A 24,466-nucleotide genomic window follows, 5' to 3' on the forward strand; every position below is an offset into this window, starting at 1 on the left:
TTGTTGGGTTGGGGGGGAGTGACTGAGATTGCATGTGTTCCCTTACCCCAACCATGACCCTATTGTTGGGTTGGGGGGAGTGACTGAGATTGCATGTGTTCCCTAACCCCAACCATGACCCTATTGTTGGGTTGGGGGGAGTGACTGAGATTGCATGTGTTCCCTGACCCCAACCATGACACTATTGTTGGGTTGGGGGGAGTGACTGAGATTGCATGTGTTCCCTTACCCCAACCATGACCCTATTGTTGGGTTGGGGGGAGTGACTGAGATTGCATGTGTTCCCTTACCCCAACCATGACCCTATTGTTGGGTTGGGGGGAGTGACTGAGATTGCATGTGTTCCCTAACCCCAACCATGACCCTATTGTTGGGTTGGGGGGGAGTGACTGAGATTGCATGTGTTCCCTAACCCCAACCATGACCCTATTGTTGGGTTGGGGGGGAGTGACTGAGATTGCATGTGTTCCCTTACCCCAACCATGACCCTATTGTTGGGTTGGGGGGGAGTGACTGAGATTGCATGTGTTCTCTAACCCCAACCATGACCCTATTGTTGGGTTGGGGGGGAGTGACTGAGATTGCATGTGTTCCCTGACCCCAACCATGACCCTATTGTTGGGTTGGGGGGGAGTGACTGAGATTGCATGTGTTCCGTATTTAGATCATTACCCTGTGTGAGTGGATTGTGTGGTATCACACTGTGAATTGTAACCATACCACTGTTGTTAGGTGTGTGTGATTGCGTGTGCAGTGATCATTCATCCTGTCGGGCTGAGTTTTAACCTGGCCTGGTCTCACTCTGGAATGTTCCCTATTTCTCTCTCTGGAGAAATACAATGGATGGCATTACACATCCTACAGGAGCGCGTGAAGCAGTGGAGGCTGCTGAGGGAGGACGGCTCATGATAATGTCTGGAATGGAGTGAACTGAATGGTATCAATTCCGTTCACACCATTCTGGCCATTATTATGAGCTGTCCTCCACTGCTGTGAAGTGATATGTGTCTGTCTGTGTGATGGCATGACAAATCCTACAGGAGCGTGTAAAGGGAACATGAAAGCAGCGGTGGTGGGGTGTTAGGGTTTGGTGGGGGTGTTAGGGTGTGGATAGAGGTTTGGTGGGGTGTTAGGGTGTGGATAGAGGTTTGGTGGGGGTGTTAGGATGTGGATAGAGGTTGGTGGGGGTGTTAGGGTGTGGATAGAGGTTGGTGGGGGGTGTTAGGGTGTGGATAGAGGTTTGGTGGGGGTGTTAGGGTGTGGATAGAGGTTTGGTGGGGGTGTTAGGGTGTGGATAGAGGTTTGGTGGGGGGTGTTAGGGTGTGGATAGAGGTTTGGTAGGGGTGTTAGGGTGTGGATAGAGGTTTGGTGGGGGTGTTAGGGTGTGGATAAAGGTTTGGTATGGGTGTTAGGGTGTGGATAGAGGTTTGGTATGGGTGTTAGGGTGTGGATAGAGGTTTGGTGGGGGTGTTAGGATGTGGATAGAGGTTGGTGGGGGTGTTAGGGTGTGGATAGAGGTTGGTGGGGGTGTTAGGGTGTGGATAGAGGTTTGGTGGGGGTGTTAGGGTGTGGATAGAGGTTTGGTGGGGGTGTTAGGGTGTGGATAGAGGTTTGGTAGGGGTGTTAGGGTGTGGATAGAGGGTTGGTGGGGGTGTTAGGGTGTGGATAGAGGTTTGGTATGGGTGTTAGGGTGTGGATAGAGGTTTGGTATGGGTGTTAGGGTGTGGATAGAGGTTTGGTATTGGTGTTAGGGTGTGGATAGAGGTTTGGTGGGGGTGTTAGGGTGTGGATAGAGGTTTGGTAGGAGTGTTAGGGTGTGGATAGAGGTTTGGTAGGGGTGTTAGGGTGTGGATAGAGGTTTGGTGGGGGTGTTAGGGTGTGGATAGAGGTTTGGTGGGGGTGTTAGGGTGTGGATAGAGGTTTGGTAGGGGTGTTAGGGTGTGGATAGAGGCTTGGTGGGGGGGTGTTAGGGTGTGGATAGAGGTTTGGTGGGGGGTGTTAGGGTGTGGATAGAGGTTGGTGGGGGTGTTAGGGTGTGGATAGAGGTTTGGTGGGGGTGTTAGGGTGTGGATAGAGGTTGGTGGGGGTGTTAGGGTGTGGATAGAGGTTTGGTAGGGGTGTTAGGGTGTGGATAGAGGGTTGGTGGGGGTGTTAGGGTGTGGATAAAGGTTTGGTATGGGTGTTAGGGTGTGGATAGAGGTTTGGTATGGGTGTTAGGGTGTGGATAGAGGTTTGGTATTGGTGTTAGGGTGTGGATAGAGGTTTGGTGGGGGTGTTAGGATGTGGATAGAGGTTGGTGGGGGTGTTAGGGTGTGGATAGAGGTTGGTGGGGGTGTTAGGGTGTGGATAGAGGTTTGGTGGGGGTGTTAGGGTGTGGATAGAGGTTTGGTGGGGGTGTTAGGGTGTGGATAGAGGTTTGGTAGGGGTGTTAGGGTGTGGATAGAGGGTTGGTGGGGGTGTTAGGGTGTGGATAAAGGTTTGGTATGGGTGTTAGGGTGTGGATAGAGGTTTGGTATGGGTGTTAGGGTGTGGATAGAGGTTTGGTATTGGTGTTAGGGTGTGGATAGAGGTTTGGTGGGGGTGTTAGGGTGTGGATAGAGGTTGGTGGGGGTGTTAGGGTGTGGATAGAGGTTTGGTAGGGGTGTTAGGGTGTGGATAGAGGTTTGGTATGGGTGTTAGGGTGTGGATAGAGGTTTGGTATTGGTGTTAGGGTGTGGATAGAGGGTTGGTGGGGGTGTTAGGGTGTGGATAGAGGTTTGGTATTGGTGTTAGGGTGTGGATAGAGCTTGGTGGAGGTGTTAGGGTGTGGATAGAGGTTTGGTGGGGGTGTTAGGGTGTGGATAGAGGTTTGGTGGGGTGTTAGGGTGTGGATAGAGGTTTGGTGGGGGGTGTTAGGGTGTGGATAGAGGTTTGGTAGGGGTGTTAGGGTGTGGATAGAGGCTTGGTGGGGGGTGTTAGGGTGTGGATAGAGGTTTGGTGGGGGTGTTAGGGTGTGGATATAGGTTTGGTGGGGGTGTTAGGGTGTGGATAAAGGTTTGGTGGGGTGTTAGGGTGTGGATAGAGGTTTGGTTTGGGTGTTAGGGTGTGGATAGAGGTTTGGTGGGGGTGTTAGGGTGTGGATAGAGGTTTGGTGGGGGGTGTTAGGGTGTGGATAGAGCTTGGTGGAGTTGTTAGGGTGTGGATAGAGGTTTGGTGGAGGTGTTAGGGTGTGGATAGAGGTTTGGTTTGGGTGTTAGGGTGTGGATAGAGGTTTGGTTTGGGTGTTAGGGTGTGGATAGAGGTTTGGTGGGGGTGTTAGGGTGTGGATAGAGGTTTGGTGGGGGTGTTAGGGTGTGGATAGAGGTTGGTGGAGGTGTTAGGGTGTGGATAGAGGTTTGGTGGGGGTGTTAGGGTGTGGATAGAGGTTTGGTGGGGGTGTTAGGGTGTGGATAGAGGTTTGGTGGGGGTGTTAGGGTGTGGATAGAGGTTTGGTGGGGGTGTTAGGGTGTGGATAGAGGTTTGGTGGGGGTGTTAGGGTGTGGATAGAGGTTTGGTAGGGGTGTTAGGGTGTGGATAGAGGTTTGGTGGGGGTGTTAGGGTGTGGATAGAGGTTTGGTGGGGGTTGCACAAATGTCGATTCTGTATTTACACTGGGTGATCCCATTAGAAATGTATTTTTCAAGGGAGACCTGTCTGTCTAATTCTGGAAGAGCACTCTGAGAGCAACCTACTACAACACCCCAGCCAGATACCGTCAGTACACACACTAACACAGATGTCAACAACAGAGCTCTGAGTCTGATAAAGGGCCCAGCAGCAGTATTCTAAAGTTCAGGATGTACATATCTAATGTTCTTCTCTGAGTCTGAACGATGCCTCACTTAGTGACAGGACTATGCCCTACATGTTATGAATGAACTGTGTTGTCAAGGGTTACACATGAGAACTAGACCTAATGAGGTAATACAGATGAATGTTTCTGCCTTAGCCACATTCTGACAGTTGTTTCCTGTAATTGGGGGCCAGTGCAAAGGTCAAAGTGTGAAGGTTAACTGATGTCTGTCTCACGTTGTTTACAAGTTGGAGATGCAACTAATGATTCTGGTCCAGACGGTACCGCTACACCGCCAGGATCCTAATTAATGGACTCATCAGCTGTGAGGAATACTGTGTTGTCTCCTGATGGTGTTGCCTAGCAACCACCTCTCCTCCACAATGTTCTGCTGGTGTGCATCGTTATGTTCTCCACATTCTCCTGATCAGAACTAAATGTGTTATGCAATCGGCTCAGTGTTGTGCAGTTTATTGTGTGCCTTTTGTTCTACGTGAACGTTTTAGTCATTTGGCCGATGCTGCAGAGCCACTTACAGGTCGTAAAGTTAGTGCATTCATCTTAAGATGCCTCGGTGAGACAACCACACAGGCATAGCCTTCAATTCTTACCAATGCATTTGAATTGGGCAAATTATACATGTTTGCAGCTTAAATTGAATGGAGGGAGGCTAGAATTGGATTCCAACTGGTATTCATGACCTTTTGGTTTAGTCATCAATATCAGTCTAATTGCTTCTCTAGTTTAAATCAATGATAGTCCTCTGTAGAAAGTAGGATAGAGAGAAAGCCACACTTCCTTTCAGTCTTTTAAGACTGGGGCTATTAGGCTACAGGATACCCTCAGCTCACTGAAACATTTCTGTGTTTTCACTCTCGTGGTCTCCCCTTGTTTTGGTTTTCTTTATCTTTTGTGTTGTGAGAAGACCGGAGCAGAGCATTATCAGATCAGTATCAGAATCAGATCAGTATCAGAATCAGATCAGAATCAGAATCAGAGCATTATCAGATCAGTATCAGAATCAGATCAGTATCAGAATCAGATCAGTATCAGATCAGTATCAATATCAGAGCAGTATCAATATCAGATCAGTATCAATATCAGAGCAGTATCAATATCAGATCAGTATCAGATCAGTATCAATATCAGAGCAGTATCAATATCAGATCAGTATCAATATCAGATCAGTATCAATATCAGAGCAGTATCAATATCAGTATCAGATCAGTATCAATATCAGATCAGTATCAATATCAGATCAATATCAGAGCAGTATCAGATCAGAATCAGAGCAGTATCAGAGCAGTATCAGTATCAGAGCAGTATCAGATCAGTATCAATATCAGATCAGTATCAGAGCAGTATCAGTATCAGAGCAGTATCAGAATCAGATCAGTATCAGAGCAGTATCAGAGCAGTATCAGAATCAGAGCAGTATCAGAGCAGTATCAGATCAGTATTAAAATCAGAGCAGTATCAATATCAGATCAGTATCAGAGCAGTATCAATATCAGATCAGTATCAGAATCAGAGCAGTATCAATATCAGAGCAGTATCAGATCAGTATTAGAGCTGTATCAGGCCAGTATCAGTATCAGAGCAGTATCAATATCAGGGCAGTATCAGTATTAGAGCAGTATCAGTATCAGACCAGTATCAATATCAGAGAGTATCAGAGCAGTATTAGAGCAGTATCAGTATTAGAGCAGTATCAGAGCAGTATCAGTAGCAGGGCAGTATCAGTATTAGAGCAGTATCAGTATCAGACCAGTATCAATATCAGAGAGTATCAGAGCAGTATTAGAGCAGTATCAGTATTAGAGCAGTATCAGTATCAGAGCAGTATCAGTAGCAGGGCAGTATCAGTATTAGAGCAGTATCAGTAGCAGGGCAGTATCAGTATCAGTGCAGTATTAGAGCAGTATCAGAGCAGTAGCAGTATCAGGGCAGTATCAGTATTAGAGCAGTATCAGTAGCAGGGCAGTATCAGTATCAGTGCAGTATTAGAGCAGTATCAGAGCAGTAGCAGTATCAGAGCAGTATTAGAGCAGTATCAGTACCAGGGCAGTATCAGTATCAGAGCAGTATCAGGCCAGTATCAGTATCAGAGCAGTATCAGGCCAGTATCAGTAGCAGGGCAGTATCAGTATTAGAGCAGTATCAGTATCAGACCAGTATCAATATCAGAGAGTATCAGAGCAGTATTAGAGCAGTATCAGTATTAGAGCAGTATCAGTATCAGAGCAGTATCAGTAGCAGGGCAGTATCAGTATTAGAGCAGTAGCAGGGCAGTATCAGTATCAGTGCAGTATTAGAGCAGTATCAGAGCAGTAGCAGTATCAGGGCAGTATCAGTATTAGAGCAGTATCAGTAGCAGGGCAGTATCAGTATCAGTGCAGTATTAGAGCAGTATCAGAGCAGTAGCAGTATCAGAGCAGTATTAGAGCAGTATCAGTACCAGGCCAGTATCAGTATCAGAGCAGTATCAGGCCAGTATCAGTATTAGAGCAGTATCAGTAGCAGGGCAGTAGCAGGGCAGTATCAGAGCAGTATCAGGCCAGTATCAGTATCAGAGCAGTAGCAGTATCAGGGCAGTATCAGTATCAGAGCAGTATCAGAGCAGTATCAGAGCAGTATCAGGCCAGTATCAGTATCAGAGCAGTATCAGTAGCAGGGCAGTATCAGTATCAGAGCAGTATCAGGCCAGTATCAGTATCAGTATCAGTAGCAGGGCAGTATCACAAGCAGTATCAGAGCAGTATCAGAGCAGTATCAGAGCAGTATCAATATCAGAGCAGTATCAATATCAGAGCAGTATCAATATCAGAGCAGTATCAATATCAGAGCAGTATCAGAGCAGTATCAATATCAGAGCAGTAGCAGGGCAGTATCAGTATCAGAGCAGTATCAGAATCAGATCAGAATCAGAGCAGTATCAATATCAGATCAGTATCAGATCAGTATCAATATCAGAGCAGTATCAATATCAGATCAGTATCAATATCAGATCAGTATCAATATCAGAGCAGTATCAATATCAGATCAGTATCAGATCAGTATCAATATCAGATCAGTATCAATATCAGAGCAGTATCAATATCAGATCAATATCAGAGCAGTATCAGATCAGAATCAATATCAGAGCAGTATCAGATCAGAATCAGAGCTGTATCAGTATCAGAGCAGTATCAGAGCAGTATCAGAGCAGTATCAGATCAGAATCAGAGCAGTATCAGAGCAGTATCAGTATCAGAGCAGTATCAGTATCAGATCAGTATCAATATCAGATCAGTATCAGAGCAGTATCAGTATCAGAGCAGTATCAGAATCAGATCAGTATCAGAGCAGTATCAGAGCAGTATCAGAGCAATATCAGATCAGTATCAGAGCAGTATCAGTATCAGAGCAGTATCAGAATCAGATCAGTATCAGAGCAGTATCAGAGCAGTATCAGAATCAGAGCAGTATCAGAGCAGTATCAGATCAGTATTAAAATCAGAGCAGTATCAATATCAGATCAGTATCAGAATCAGAGCAGTATCAATATCAGAGCAGTATCAGATCAGTATTAGAGCAGTATCAGGCCAGTATCAGTATCAGAGCAGTATCAATATCAGAGCAGTATCAGAGCAGTATTAGAGCAGTATCAGTAGCAGGGCAGTATCAGAGCAGTATCAGGCCAGTATCAGTATCAGAGCAGTATCAGTAGCAGGGCAGTATCAGTATTAGAGCAGTATCAGTATCAGACCAGTATCAATATCAGAGCGTATCAGAGCAGTATTAGAGCAGTATCAGTATTAGAGCAGTATCAGTATCAGAGCAGTATCAGTAGCAGGGCAGTATCAGTATTAGAGCAGTATCAGTAGCAGGGCAGTATCAGTATTAGAGCAGTATCAGAGCAGTAGCAGTATCAGGGCAGTATCAGTATTAGAGCAGTATCAGTAGCAGGGCAGTATCAGTATCAGTGCAGTATTAGAGCAGTATCAGAGCAGTATCAGTATCAGAGCAGTATTAGAGCAGTATCAGTAGCAGGGCAGTATCAGTATCAGAGCAGTATCAGGCCAGTATCAGTATCAGAGCAGTATCAGGCCAGTATCAGTATTAGAGCAGTATCAGTAGCAGAGCAGTAGCAGGGCAGTATCAGTATCAGAGCAGTATCAGAGCAGTATCAGGCCAGTATCAGTATCAGTATCAGTATCAGAGCAGTATCAGTAGCAGGGCAGTATCACAAGCAGTATCAGAGCAGTATCAGAGCAGTATCAGGGCAGTATCAGAGCAGTATCAATATCAGATCAGTATCAGAGCAGTATCAGTATCAGAGCAGTATCAGAATCAGATCAGTATCAGAGCAGTATCAGAGCAGTATCAGAGCAATATCAGATCAGTATCAGAGCAGTATCAGTATCAGAGCAGTATCAGAATCAGATCAGTATCAGAGCAGTATCAGAGCAGTATCAGAATCAGAGCAGTATCAGAGCAGTATCAGATCAGTATTAAAATCAGAGCAGTATCAATATCAGATCAGTATCAGAATCAGAGCAGTATCAATATCAGAGCAGTATCAGATCAGTATTAGAGCAGTATCAGGCCAGTATCAGTATCAGAGCAGTATCAATATCAGAGCAGTATCAGAGCAGTATTAGAGCAGTATCAGTAGCAGGGCAGTATCAGAGCAGTATCAGGCCAGTATCAGTATCAGAGCAGTATCAGTAGCAGGGCAGTATCAGTATTAGAGCAGTATCAGTATCAGACCAGTATCAATATCAGAGCGTATCAGAGCAGTATTAGAGCAGTATCAGTATTAGAGCAGTATCAGTATCAGAGCAGTATCAGTAGCAGGGCAGTATCAGTATTAGAGCAGTATCAGTAGCAGGGCAGTATCAGTATTAGAGCAGTATCAGAGCAGTAGCAGTATCAGGGCAGTATCAGTATTAGAGCAGTATCAGTAGCAGGGCAGTATCAGTATCAGTGCAGTATTAGAGCAGTATCAGAGCAGTATCAGTATCAGAGCAGTATTAGAGCAGTATCAGTAGCAGGGCAGTATCAGTATCAGAGCAGTATCAGGCCAGTATCAGTATCAGAGCAGTATCAGGCCAGTATCAGTATTAGAGCAGTATCAGTAGCAGAGCAGTAGCAGGGCAGTATCAGTATCAGAGCAGTATCAGAGCAGTATCAGGCCAGTATCAGTATCAGTATCAGTATCAGAGCAGTATCAGTAGCAGGGCAGTATCACAAGCAGTATCAGAGCAGTATCAGAGCAGTATCAGGGCAGTATCAGAGCAGTATCAATATCAGAGCAGTATCAGAGCAGTATTAGAGCAGTAGCAGTATCAGATCAATATCAGAGCAGTATTAGAGCAGTATCAGTAGCAGGGCAGTATCAGTATCAGAGCAGTATCAGAGCAGTATCAGGCCAGTATCAGTATCAGAGCTGTATCAGTATTAGAGCAGTATCAGTATCAGAGCAGTATCAGTATCAGTGTCAGAGCTGTATCAGTGTCAGAGCTGTATCAGTATTGTATCAGTATCAGTATCAGAGCAGTATCAGTATCAGAGCAGTGTCAGATCAGTATCAGAGCAGTATCAGAGCAGTATCAGTATCCGTATCAGAGCAGTATCAGTATCAGTATTAGAGCAGTATCAGTATCAGTATTAGAGCAGTGTCAGATCAGTATCAGATCAGTATCAGAGCAGTATCAGTATCAGAGCAGTATTAGAGCAGTATCAGTATCAGAGCAGTATCAGTATCCGTATCAGAGCAGTATCAGTATCAGTATTAGAGCAGTGTCAGATCAGTATCAGATCAGTATCAGAGCAGTATCAGTATCAGAGCAGTATCAGAGCAGTATCAGTATCAGAGCAGTATCAGTATCAGGGCAGTATCAGAGCAGTATCAGTGTCAGAGCAGTATCAATATCACAGCAGTATCAGTATCAGAGCAGTATCAGTATTAGAGCAGTATCAGAGAAGTATCAGTATCAGGGCAGTATCAGAGCAGTATCAGTATCAGGGCAGTATCAGTATCAGGGCAGTATCAGTATCAGAGCAGTATCAGTATTAGAGCAGTATCAGAGAAGTATCAGTATCAGGGCAGTATCAGAGCAGTATCAGTATCAGGGCAGTATCAGTATCAGGGCAGTATCAGTATCAGGGCAGTATCAGTATCAGAGCAGTATCAGAGCAGTATCAGTATCAGAGCTGTATCAGTATCAGAGCAGTATCAGTATCAGAGCTGTATCAGTATCAGAGCAGTATCAGTATCAGAGCTGTATCAGTATCAGAGCAGTATCAGTATCAGAGCTGTATCAGTATCAGAGCAGTATCCGTATCAGAGCTGTATCAGTATCAGAGCTGTATCAGTATCAGAGCTGTATCAGTATCAGAGCTGTATCAGTCGTCCACAAGTGTCATATAGGCCATGCTGTGACCGTTCCCACCCAATGTTACTGCTGCCAATGTAAACAACCACTTACTACCATTACCAGAAACATCAGCCAAACTAAATGATCCAGGAATAGAACTACAGTACATCACGTCTGTGTTGACTAACCATATGATTATCAAACGCTTCATTACATGTTGCTTCAATGGATGCAATTGAATCAGCAAATATGTCCTATAAGGGATGAGCAAGGAAAACAATTCTAGAAACTCGCCTCACTGGATGAGGAATTTAAACGTTCCAGAGATTCTCACAGTTTCTTGCATCAGGAGATATTTGCCGGAGGACTCCAGAAGAGGCAAGAAGAGGAGCCCATGTGATAGATAGTAATGAAATGAGGCAGAATGAAGATTTTCTCCATGTTCTCTCTCACACACACAGTAAGTATGTATGAAAATAGACAGGTCAAAAATACCCTGTGCTGTGTCTCTGGCTGCAATGCCACACTGTAAAACATCTGTCAGGGTTGTCATGCCACCACATTGTGAAGGAGTGACTGAAGTTCTCTCACATGGCCGTTACCCTCGGCAACAGAGCAGTGCCTGGCTATAACACACACTCCCTGAGTGACACACACACGTTCACCATTTACAGTTCACTTCCTGGAATATACTAAAGCACCAGGTCAAGGTCTTAGACTCCCAGCTGACTCACCCCCCATCCCTGGGCCGCTATAGGAGAGTCACACACGGTCAAGGTCTTAGACTCCCAGCTGACTCACCCCCTCCATCCCTGGGCCGCTATAGGAGAGTCACACACGGTCAAGGTCTTAGACTCCCAGCTGACTCACCCCCCATCCCTGGGCCGCTATAGGAGAGTCACACACGGTCAAGGTCTTAGACTCCCAGCTGACTCACCCCCCCATACCTGGACCACTATATCACTAAGCTAAGGACCCTGGGACTAAACACCTCCCTCTGCAACTGGACTTCCTGATGGGGCGCCCCCAGGTGGTAAGGGTAGGTAACAACACATCCGCCACGCTGATCCTACAGGAAAAGGAGGACCGAGCACGCCCCCGTTCTCATTGACAGGGCTGTAGTGGAGCTGGTTGAGAGTTTCAACTTCCTTGGTGTCCACATCACCAACAAACTAGAATGGTCCAAACACACCAAGACAGTCGTGAAGAGGGCACGAAAAGCCTCTTCCCCCTCGCGAGACTGGATAGATTTGGCATGGGTCCTCAGATCCTCAAAAGGTTCTACAGCTGTACCATCGAGAGCATCCTGACTGGTTGCATCACTGCCTGGTACGGCAACTGCTTGACCTCCGACCACAAGGCTCTACAGAGGGTAGTGCGAACGTTCCAGTACATCACCGGGGTCAAGCTTCCTGCCATCCAGGACCTCTATACCAGGCGGTGTCAGAGAAAGGCCCTAAAAATTGTCAAAGACTCCAGCCACCCCAGTCATAGACTGTTCTCTCTGATTCCGCACGGCAAGCGATACCGGAGCGCCAAGTCTAGGTCCTAAAGAATTCTTAACAGCTTCTAACCCCAAGCCATAAGACTCCTGAACAGCTAATCAAAGGGCTTTCCAGACCCCTCTTTTATGCTGCTGCTACTCTCTGTTTATAATCAATGCATAGTCACTTTAATAACGTCGTGACCCACCATTAACAGGAACGCGACCCACTCTAGAAACGCTGCTCTAGAGACATGTCATAATAAATGTACATGACCAACAGACCAACCATGGTCAATACCTGCAGACTGTCTGTGAGACCATTTCTGGAAGAGACACTATACACCTACTAGTACAGGAAATACCCCCTGGATATCTCAGCTTCAATGGTACAGATGTAACCGGACAGCCAGTAACATATTCACTATGCTCCATTCATTTACCATTATGGTCACCTGCAGGGGTGGAACTGGAACATAAACTCACTTAGGGAATTTACCCATGTAAAAATCTTTGTATTCACCTGAACACTTTTATTCATGTCAAAATGATTTTACTTTGTGTTTGTGGTTCGTGCGTGCGTGCGTGCGTGCGTGTACATACATACATACATACATACATACATACATACATACATACATACATACATACGTGTGTGTGTGTGTGTGTCACCATAATGATCTGTACAAGGCAGAACAAACATTATGGGTCATGATGTGACATGGTCAGACAGTTATGAATGAGACTGTAGACTAATGTTGGGACATGGTCAGACAGTTATGAATGAGACTGTAGACTAATGTTGGGACATGGTCAGACAGTTATGAATGAGACTGTAGACTAATGTTGGGACATGGTCAGACAGTTATGAATGAGACTGTAGACTAATGTTGGGACATGGTCAGACAGTTATGAATGAGACTGTAGACTAATGTTGGGACATGGTCAGACAGTTATGAATGAGACTGTAGACTAATGTTGGGACATGGTCAGACAGTTATGAATGAGACTGTAGACTAATGTTGGGACATGGTCAGACAGTTATGAATGAGACTGTAGACTAATGTTGGGACATGGTCAGACAGTTATGAATGAGACTGTTGGCTAATGTTGGGACATGGTCAGACAGTTATGAGACTGTAGACTAATGTTGGGACATGGTCAGACAGTTATGAATGAGACTGTAGACTAATGTTGGGACATGGTCAGACAGTTATGAATGAGACTGTAGACTAATGTTGGGACATGGTCAGACAGTTATGAATGAGACTGTAGACTAATGTTGGGACATGGTCAGACAGTTATGAGACTGTAGGCTAATGTTGGGACATGGTCAGACAGTTATGAATGAGACTGTAGACTAATGTTGGGACATGGTCAGACAGTTATGAATGAGACTGTAGACTAATGTTGGGACATGACCATACAGTTATGAATGAGACTGTAGACTAATGTTGGGACATGGTCAGACAGTTATGAATGAGACTGTAGACTAATGTTGGGACATGGTCAGACAGTTATGAGACTGTAGACTAATGTTGGGACATGGTCAGACAGTTATGAATGAGACTGTAGGCTAATGTTGGGACATGGTCAGACAGTTATGAGACTGTAGACTAATGTTGGGACATGGTCAGACAGTTATGAATGAGACTGTAGACTAATGTTGGGACATGACCATACAGTTATGAATGAGACTGTAGACTAATGTTGGGACATGGTCAGACAGTTATGAATGAGACTGTTGGCTAATGTTGGGACATGGTCAGACAGTTATGAGACTGTAGACTAATGTTGGGACATGGTCAGACAGTTATGAATGAGACTGTAGACTAATGTTGGGACATGGTCAGACAGTTATGAGACTGTAGACTAATGTTGGGACATGGTCAGACAGTTATGAATGAGACTGTAGGCTAATGTTGGGACATGGTCAGACAGTTATGAAAGAGACTGTAGACTAATGTTGGGACATGGTCAGACAGTTATGAGACTGTAGACTAATGTTGGGACATGGTCAGACAGTTATGAATGAGACTGTAGGCTAATGTTGGGACATGGTCAGACAGTTATGAGACTGTAGACTAATGTTGGGACATGGTCAGACAGTTATGAAAGAGACTGTAGACTAATGTTGGGACATGGTCAGACAGTTATGAATGAGTATGCAGACTAATGTTGGGACATGGTCAGACAGTTATGCATGAGTATGCAGACTAATGTTGGGACATGGTTGGACAGCTCCAGACTGTGATGAGGGAACCATTTACACAATGATAAAGATGTCTGTTTAGGCTACTGTGTGTGCTTGAGTGTAGGGGAGCGTGTGAGTTCATCCTTGTCCTCACTCAACCCAGTCTAATCTAATACATGGTAATGTGATTGGGAGATGCACTAAAGCGTTTGACACACTACTATTTACATGAAGATGTGCTTAGACCAGCGATGTTCAACTGTGGGTCACGGGAGTCTTCCTTGTCTGAGTAAAAAAAAATATATATATATAAGTCTGAACTATAACGACTTAAACCAGGTAGAATGTGTGTAGAAATTTAAATAAATTTATATTTTAAATAATTTAATCTCAGAAATGTTTTTCTGCAATCACAATACTTTTAATATAGAGCTATTAACAGCGCCATTTTGGTTGATTTTGTGGTCTCAAACTAGTGCGTTTATTAACATCCTTCATCAAGAATATGGGCTAAATTATATTATTGACAGTGAATGAGAGAGGAATGTTGTTACCTTGTTTTACAGGTTGTATTTTGGCGATTATTTTTCCCTGATGCTAAGATTGGGTCGCAAATTGAGAACCACTGGTTTAGACGACTCACATTAGCCACCTGTCCTATGGCTGGTGACGATGGCAGTGTGTCCTACTGTCGGCCTACCTTTTTTACTTCCAGTATTCAATCACTGGAACAGATAAATCCAAAATCACCAGCAATTCCCTCATAATATGTTCATCATATCCCCCAAACCTCTCCCCAAATTAAATATGGTACTGTACAAAACGTTCCTATTTTGGGGTCTGGATTCCTTGCATCTAGCCTATAGCAGTATCCTAACAATCCGTGAAAACACCAAGCCTAGCCTACAGAGTGCCAATCTTTATCACCAAAATGACTAATTCATAGGGCAGATATAAAAGGTCTACTGCTGCACAATTATTGTTTTATCCACAGCACACCATAATCCATCTATTTTTTTTAACCATCATCCATCTTTAAAAAATAAATAAATAAATCCATCCATCCATCCGTCTGCAGGTCCAGTCGCAGCCGCTCATTAGTCGGCGTCGCTGCAGCTGCGCGCTCCGTTCGTTCTAGAGCTTCTGCATTCTGCCTGCACCGGAGCGGTGGGTTGCGCGTGCGCGAGACGGCGGCAGCTAGAGCGCTGCTCGTTTGTCAGCGGCTCGGGAAGAGGGAGCTGGTGCTAGAACGGGAGAACGGAGCAGAGGACCACAGGCTGTGAGACTGCAGCGGGGAACGAGTCAGAGCACTGCCGGGAGACGGGAGACAAAAAACACCAACTCATCCTGTTTTATTCCTACAGCTGCGAGAAGAGGGAAAAACCTGTCCACGTTTGCTTAAACAGGTGAGATTTGTGGGCTCTTTTAATTTCATTTTTCTGCTGGTGGTTGGGATTTTTTTCTGCTGTTGTCTTGTGTAGGCTGTGCTGTGTATGTATGATGAAATGCTCGCTGCTTTGCTATGTGAATTATGCGCATTTGGTGCAGTGGATGGATGTGTCAAGTCCAAGAGAGGATGGGATGGCGGTCCAGTTGTGGGTTTCCCATAGAAACCGATGATGTTGCTGATATTTATGTTGTTGGCGTCAGGTGTGAATATGGAGGCTCGACATTATATCTGTGTTTTTAGAGATGAGAAGAAAAGCATTTGATCAAAGGACAACACAGGCAGCAATAAGCGGTAATGTGATTCACAGCGTCTCGAGGCTATGATAAAATACATTATTGTCGTTGTCTAGTTTGTGGTGGCTGCTGATCGTGTGATGATAATAATTATTTAATTTACCATATTCATTCATTTATTATGCTATATTCCATCCTTTGTGTGGATAAAATATGTTTTGCCGGCCGGCATTATAGTACAAGGAATTAGGCTATTGATGTTTACAGTCTATCAATAGCATGGCCAGCTGTTAACTATATAATCGTGAATGAATTCCCTATTGGAAGCCTATCAATTAGGTAACAGTTTAGTGAGGCCTATATAGGCCTATGTGTCGTAAAGATGTGAGACATTTGAGAGAAGAAAGCAGGTGCAGCAACCACGTAGACCGACACAGACATTGCACGCTGCAGCAATTATTATAGGCTAACCCCCTCTTTTATGCATGCGACCTATGAATGTGCTCTCTGCCCTTTGCATCGTGACACGCGATAAAGCCCAATACCGATGAACGAGACGTTTATTCCCAGTAGTATAATAATACCGTTGTAGGCCTAGTCTGTAGTTGGTGTCATTTTATATAGGTCAAGGCCTGCTATACGGAGTAAAGCTGACGTGGGCTATAGATTCCCTCCACCTCCACATCATCACCATCTGGGATGTTCAGAACGTCAGGGGGATCTCACAGGTAGAATCCCCTTAGTTCTACTGACTCCCAACAGCAATGCAGATGCTTCACACACAGTATATGTGTGCGTCCCAAATGGTACCAGTCAAAAGTAGTGCACTATGTAGGGAGTAGGGTCCTATTTGGGAGGCCACCGTTATGTTTCTACTGACTACAATAGGCCTTATCAGATGGTCCCATGTAGAGTGCAAAATCTGGGCATATTGTGAGGCTGATATTATTTCATGCTGATACAGTATATAGATATTTGTTTGACATGTTGACAACAAGTCCCCCTTCCCAAATGATAATCTGATTCAAAATGAAAAGTTAAACAAGTCAATAATCTGTTGGTAGGGGCGATTGAACAGATGTTTTGAGGTATTTCTGTAGTGACCAGGACTAGGATGAATACTGTATATACCAGGGTGTGTTTGTGTAACAGTGTAGGTTCCGTCCCTCTCTTCGCCCCAACCTGGGCTCGAACCAGGGACCCTTGCACACATCAACAACTGACACCCCACGAAGCATCGTTACCCATCGCGCCACAAAAGCCGCGGCCCTTGCAACGCAAGGGGCAACCCTACTTCAAGTCTCAGAGCGAGTGACGTCACCGATTGAAACGCTATTAGCGCGCACCACCGCTAACTAACTAGCCATTTCACATCGGTTACATTTGATTGGTGACATGTTGACAGATGTCCGGTGGCATTATTCTCTGATGTGTGTGTGTGTGTGTGTGTGTGTGTGTGTGTGTGTGTGTGTGTGTGTGTGTGTGTGTGTGTGTGTGTGTGTGTGTGTGTGTGTGATCCTCTGATTCGTAGACCCCACATGGTGCTGATGATGATATGCTACTTTGGGAAAAGCCTGAGAACTGGTGTAATGGGAGGAAATACAAATAGCTATTATGAATGTCATTGTGTTTGTCTGTGTGGGGTTTGAAGGGGTATTATGAATGTCACTGTGTTTGTCTGTGTGGGGTTTGAAGGGGTATTATGAATGTCACTGTGTTTGTCTGTGTGGGGTTTGAAGGGGAGTTGCAGCATGTGATGCTGTTTCCAAATGTTGTCCTTTGTGGTGTGGGATACGGCATTGGTCATACTTAGGGTGATGTGACCCTGAGACATGACCAGGGAAAACTCTGAGCCCGGGCTGTAGGATATAACCAGAGGCCAGAGTTGATCCTGGTTATCCATAACTCTACATCCCAGCTTTGAACCCCAACCAGGACTAACGGTCAGCTCAACTAACTGTTATTGTGTAAGACAATAACATAAGACAAAGCCTTTGTATGGGATCTTGTTCCTGTCGACCCCCTCTGTCAAGATTCAACAACATGTTCCCATCGTCCCCCTCAGTCAAGATTCAACAACATGTTCCCATCATCCACCTCAGTCAAGATTCAACAACATGTTCCCATCATCCACCTCAGTCAAGATTCAACAACATGTTCCCATCGTCCACCTCAGTCAAGATTCAACAACATGTTCCCATCGTCCACCTCAGTCAAGATTCAACAACATGTTCCCATCATCCACCTCAGTCAAGATTCAACAACATGTTCCCATCATCCACCTCAGTCAAGATTCAACAACATGTTCCCATCATCCACCTCAGTCAAGATTCAACAACATGTTCCCATCATCCACCTCAGTCAAGATTCAACAACATGTTCCCATCATCCACCTCAGTCAAGATTCAACAACATGTTCCCATCATCCACCTCAGTCAAGATTCAACAACATGTTCCCATCATCCACCTCAGTCAAGATTCAACAACATGTTCCCATCATCCACCTCAGTCAAGATTCAACAACTAGTTCCCTGAGGACATTACAGAAGACAAAGACACATGATTCTTGTCCCTGGTGGCTACCTCACTGCTACCCTGGTGTCTACCTCCTTCCTACCCTGGTGTCTACCCCCCTCCTACCCTGGTGTCTAACTCCCTTCTACCCTGGTGTCTACCTCCCCCTAACCCGGTGTCTACCTCCTCCTACCCCGGTGTCTACCTCTCCCTACCCCGGTGTCTACCTCCCTCCTACCCTCCTTCCTACCCTGGTGTCTACATCTACCTACCCTGTTGTCTACCCACCCTACCCCGGTGTTGACCTCCCTTCTACCCACTCCTACCCAGGTGTCTACCTCCCCCCTACCCTGGTGTCTACCTCCCTCCTACCCTGGTGCCTACCTCTCTCCTACCCTCCTTCCTACCCTGATATCTACTTCCTTCCTACCCTGGTGTCTACTTCCATCCTACCCTGGTGTCTACCTCCCTCCTCCTATCCTGGTGTCCACCTCCCTCCTTCTACCCTGGTGTCTACCTCCCTCCTCCTATCCTGGTGTCTACCTCCCTCCTCCTATCCTGGTGTCTACCTCCCTCCTCCTATCTTGGTGTCTACCTCCCTCCTCCTACCCTGGTGTCTACCTCCCTAATCCTACCCTGGTGTCTACCTCCCTCCTCCTATCCTGGTGTCTACCTCCCTCCTTCTACCCTGGTGTCTACCTCCCTCCTCCTATCCTGGTGTCTACCTCCCTCCTCCTATCCTGGTGTCTAACTCCCTCCTTCTACCCTGGTGTCTACCTCCCTCCTTCTACCCTGGTGTCTACCTCCCTCCTCCTACCCTGGTGTCTACCTCCCTCCTCCTATCCTGGTGTCTACCTCCCTCCTACTACCCTGGTGTCTACCTCCCTCCTCCTATCCTGGTGTCTACCTCCCTCCTCCTATCCTGGTGTCTACCTCCCTCCTCCTACCCTGGTGTCTACCTCCCTCCTCCTATCCTGGTGTCTACCTCCCTCCTCCTATCCTGGTGTCTACCTCCCTCCTCCTACCCTGGTGTCTACCTCCCTCCTCCTATCCTGCTGTCTACCTCCCTCCTCCTATCCTGGTGTCTACCTCCCTTTCCTACCCTGGTGTCTACCTCCCTCCTCCTATCCTGGTGTCTACCTCCCTTCTCCTATCCTGGTGTCTACCTCCCTTCTCCTATCCTGGTGTCTACCTCCCTCCTCCTACCCTGGTGTTTACCTTCCTCCTCCTATCCTGGTGTCTACCTCCCTCCTCCTATCCTGGTGTCTACCTCCCTCCTCCTATCTTGGTGTCTACCTCCCTCCTCCTACCCTGGTGTCTACCTCCCTAATCCTACCCTGGTGTCTACCTCCCTCCTCCTATCCTGGTGTCTACCTCCCTCCTTCTACCCTGGTGTCTACCTCCCTCCTCCTATCCTGGTGTCTACCTCCCTCCTCCTATCCTGGTGTCTAACTCCCTCCTTCTACCCTGGTGTCTACCTCCCTCCTTCTACCCTGGTGTCTACCTCCCTCCTCCTACCCTGGTGTCTACCTCCCTCCTCCTATCCTGGTGTCTACCTCCCTCCTCCTACCCTGGTGTCTACCTCCCTCCTCCTATCCTGGTGTCTACCTCCCTCCTCCTATCCTGGTGTCTACCTCCCTCCTCCTACCCTGGTGTCTACCTCCCTCCTCCTATCCTGGTGTCTACCTCCCTCCTCCTATCCTGGTGTCTACCTCCCTCCTCCTACCCTGGTGTCTACCTCCCTCCTCCTATCCTGCTGTCTACCTCCCTCCTCCTATCCTGGTGTCTACCTCCCTTTCCTACCCTGGTGTCTACCTCCCTCCTCCTATCCTGGTGTCTACCTCCCTTCTCCTATCCTGGTGTCTACCTCCCTTCTCCTATCCTGGTGTCTACCTCCCTCCTCCTACCCTGGTGTTTACCTTCCTCCTCCTACCCTGGTGTCTACCTCCCTCCTCCTATCCTGGTGTCTACCTCCCTCCTCCTACCCTGGTGTCTACCTCCCTCCTCCTACCCTGCTGTCTACCTCCCTCCTCCTATCCTGGTGTCTACCTCCCTCCTCCTATCCTGGTGTCTACCTCCCTCCTCCTACCCTGGTGTCTACCTCCCTCCTCCTATCCTGGTGTCTACCTCCCTTTCCTACCCTGGTGTCTACCTCCCTCCTCCTATCCTGGTGTCTACCTCCCTTCTCCTATCCTGGTGTCTACCTCCCTTCTCCTATCCTGGTGTCTACCTCCCTCCTCCTACCCTGGTGTTTACCTTCCTCCTCCTACCCTGGTGTCTACCTCCCTCCTCCTATCCTGGTGTCTACCTCCCTCCTCCTACCCTGGTGTCTACCTCCCTCCTCCTATCCTGGTGCCTACCTCCCTCCTCCTATCCTGGTGTCTACCTCCCTCCTCCTACCCTGGTGTCTATCTCCCTCCTCCTATCCTGGTGTCTACCTCCCTCCTCCTATCCTGGTGTCTACCTCCCTCCTCCTACCCTGGTGTCTACCTCCCTCCTCCTATCCTGGTGTCTACCTCCCTTTCCTACCCTGGTGTCTACCTCCCTCCTCCTACCCTGGTGTCTACCTCCCTCCTCCTATCCTGCTGTCTACCTCCCTCCTCCTATCCTGGTGTCTACCTCCCTTTCCTACCCTGGTGTCTACCTCCCTCCTCCTATCCTGGTGTCTACCTCCCTTCTCCTATCCTGGTGTCTACCTCCCTTCTCCTATCCTGGTGTCTACCTCCCTCCTCCTACCCTGGTGTTTACCTTCCTCCTCCTACCCTGGTGTCTACCTCCCTCCTCCTATCCTGGTGTCTACCTCCCTCCTCCTACCCTGGTTTCTACCTCCCTCCTCCTATCCTGGTGCCTACCTCCCTCCTCCTATCCTGGTGTCTACCTCCCTCCTCCTACCCTGGTGTCTACCTCCCTCCTCCTATCCTGGTGTCTACCTCCCTCCTCCTATCCTGGTGTCTACCTCCCTCCTCCTATCCTGGTGTCTACCTCCCTCCTCCTACCCTGGTGTTTACCCCCCTCTTCTACCCTGGTGTCTACCTCCCTCCTCCTATCCTGGTGTCTACCTCCTTCTTCCTACCCTGGTGTTTACCTCCCACCTCCTACCCTGGTGTCTACCTCCCTCCTCCTATCCTGGTGTCTACCTCCCTCCTCCTACCCTGGTGTCTACCTCCCTCCTCCTATCCTGGTGTCTACCTCCCTCCTCCTATCCTGGTGTCTACCTCCCTCCTCCTACCCTGGTGTCTACCTCCCTCCTCCTATCCTGGTGTCTACCTCCCTCCTCCTACCCTGGTGTCTACCTCCCTAATCCTACCCTGGTGTCTACCTCCCTCCTCCTATCCTGGTGTCTACCTCCCTCCTCCTACCCTGGTGTCTACCTCCCTCCTCCTATCCTGGTGTCTACCTCCCTCCTCCTACCCTGGTGTCTACCTCCCTCTTCCTACCCTGGTGTTTACCTCCCTCCTCCTACCCTGGTGTCTACCTCCCTCCTCCTACCCTGGTGTTTACCTCCCTCCTCCTACCCTGGTGTCTAACTGTCAATAGTAGTGCATTATATAGGGAACAGGGTGCCATTTGGGACGCAGTCACCCAGCCCTCAGCTCTCAGTATACAGCCACTGTCTGGGGGCACCCAGCCCTCAGCTCTCAGTATACAGCCACTGTCTGGGGGCACCCAGCCCTCAGCTCTCAGTATACAGCCACTGTCTAGGGGCACCCAGCCCTCAGCTCTCAGTATACAGCCACTGTCTAGGGGGCACCCAGCCCTCAGCTCTCAGTATACAGCCACTGTATGGGGGCACCCAGCCCTCAGCTCTCAGTATACAGCCACTGTCTGGGGGCACCCAGCCCTCAGCTCTCAGTATACAGCCACTGTCTGGGGGGCACCCAGCCCTCAGCTCTTATTATACAGCCACTGTCTGGGGGGCACCCAGCCCTCAGCTCTTATTATACAGCCACTGTCTGGGGGGCAGTATACAGCCCAGTATACAGCCACTGTCTGGGGGCACCCAGCCCTCAGCTCTCAGTATACAGCCACTGTCTGGGGGCACCCAGCCCTCAGCTCTCAGTATACAGCCACTGTCTAGGGGCACCCAGCCCTCAGCTCTCAGTATACAGCCACTGTCTAGGGGCACCCAGCCCTCAGCTCTCAGTATACAGCCACTGTCTGGGGGCACCCAGCCCTCAGCTCTCAGTATACAGCCACTGTATGGGGGCACCCAGCCCTCAGCTCTCAGTATACAGCCACTGTCTGGGGGCACCCAGCCCTCAGCTCTCAGTATACAGCCACTGTCTAGGGGGCACCCAGCCCTCAGCTCTCAGTATACAGCCACTGTCTGGGGGCACCCAGCCCTCAGCTCTCAGTATACAGCCACTGTCTGGGGGCACCCAGCCCTCAGCTCTCAGTATACAGCCACTGTCTGGGGGCACCCAGCCCTCAGCTCTCATTATACAGCCACTGTCTGGGGGCACCCAGCCCTCAGCTCTTATTATACAGCCACTGTCTGGGGGGCAGTATACAGCCCAGTATACAGCCACTGTCTGGGGGCACCCAGCCCTCAGCTCTCAGTATACAGCCACTATCTGGGGGCACCCAGCCCTCAGCTCTCAGTATACAGCCACTGTCTAGGGGCACCCAGCCCTCAGCTCTCAGTATACAGCCACTGTCTGGGGGCACCCAGCCCTCAGCTCTCAGTATACAGCCACTGTCTGGGGGCACCCAGCCCTCAGCTCTCAGTATACAGCCACTGTCTGGGGGGCAGTATACAGCCCAGTATACAGCCACTGTCTGGGGGCACCCAGCCCTCAGCTCTCAGTATACAGCCACTGTCTGGGGGCACCCAGCCCTCAGCTCTCAGTATACAGCCACTGTCTGGGGGGCACCCAGCCCTCAGCTCTCAGTATACAGCCACTGTCTGGGGGCACCCAGCCCTCAGCTCTCAGTATACAGCCACTGTCTGGGGGCACCCAGCCCTCAGCTCTCAGTATACAGCCACTGTCTAGGGGGCACCCAGCCCTCAGCTCTCAGTATACAGCCACTGTCTGGGGGCACCCAGCCCTCAGCTCTCAGTATACAGCCACTGTCTAGGGGCACCCAGCCCTCAGCTCTCAGTATACAGCCACTGTCTGGGGGCACCCAGCCCTCAGCTCTCAGTATACAGCCACTGTCTGGGGGGCACCCAGCCCTCAGCTCTCAGTATACAGCCACTGTCTGGGGGCACCCAGCCCTCAGCTCTCAGTATACAGCCACTGTCTGGAGGGCACCCAGCCCTCAGCTCTCAGTATACAGCCACTGTCTGGGGGCACCCAGCCCCTCAGCTCTCAGTATACAGCCACTGTCTAGGGGCACCCAGCCCTCAGCTCTCAGTATACAGCCACTGTCTGGGGGCACCCAGCCCTCAGCTCGCAGTATACAGCCACTGTCTGGGGGCACCCAGCCCTCAGCTCTCAGTATACAGCCACTGTCTAGGGGCACCCAGCCCTCAGCTCTCAGTATACAGCCACTGTCTAGGGGCACCCAGCCCTCAGCTCTCAGTATACAGCCACTGTCTGGGGGGCACCCAGCCCTCAGCTCTCAGTATACAGCCACTGTCTGGGGGGCAGTATACAGCCCAGTATACAGCCACTGTCTGGGGGCACCCAGCCCTCAGCTCTCAGTATACAGCCACTGTATGGGGGGCACCCAGCCGTCAGCTCTCAGCCCTCAGCTCTCAGTATACAGCCACTGTCTAGGGGCACCCAGCCCTCAGCTCTCAGTATACAGCCACTGTCTGGGGGGCACCCAGCACCCAGCCCTCAGCTCTCAGAATACAGCTGCAGTGGTTGTGCTTGTTGTTTTATCAGATCAGGAACCACATTAAATTAACATGACTGGTTAGAGATTGATGGATTGGAAAATGGGGGAAACTCCATACAGGAGATATGTAATGGTTCTGGTAAGTACGTGAGGTTGCCATAGTGACTACCTCGAACAGCTGTTGTTGTTTTCATGCTGGTGAAATCCAGCTTGCTGTGTTTTTGGCTTTTTCATCAATGCATTAATAAGTCAGTCAGTCATTCAGTCAGTTATTAAGGGTCAAAACCATGTAGAGCCCAATGGCACTGCCAGACCAGATGGACTAACAGCAGTGGTCATCTCTAGTCACCCACTCACTGCCCAGGTCCCATGGTCTTGTGGAGAAAGTAAGGCTTTTGATGACCCAGTGAGGGTTAGTCTAACTACCACACACTCCATATACAGAACAAAGAGAGTTGGCCTGGTACACCTCTGGCAGGAGGAGAGGAGAAGAGAAGAGAGGAGAGACATGTTGACAGCACCAGCTGTGCCAGAGCTCTTCTGAAGTGTAACGCCGTGAACCATGAGGATAATGAAAGATGACATGCCAAGTTCCACCTCCCCACCTCTCCCCATCTTTCATTCTCTATTCC

At 48.2% G+C, this 24,466-nt stretch overlaps 1 protein-coding gene across 18 annotated transcripts in view; it reads left to right on the plus strand.

Moving 5' to 3' along the window:
* The first annotated feature begins 15,000 nt into the window (after positions 1-15,000).
* Positions 15,001-24,466, plus strand: part of nrcama (neuronal cell adhesion molecule a) — a 151,556-nt gene continuing 142,090 nt past the window's right edge. For 16 of the 18 annotated variants that reach the window (XM_045700299.1, XM_045700303.1, XM_045700307.1 and 13 more), the window contains exon 1: positions 15,001-15,256. The gene's annotated coding sequence lies outside the window, so the exon portion shown is untranslated. Of the gene's footprint in view, positions 15,257-15,384; positions 15,592-24,466 lie in introns of those variants that run through there. The other 2 variants (XM_045700301.1, XM_045700302.1) reach the window with 2 other exon arrangements.

Source organism: Salmo salar, chromosome ssa17, assembly GCF_905237065.1.
Source record: "Salmo salar chromosome ssa17, Ssal_v3.1, whole genome shotgun sequence".
Lineage (NCBI taxonomy): Eukaryota > Metazoa > Chordata > Actinopteri > Salmoniformes > Salmonidae > Salmo > Salmo salar.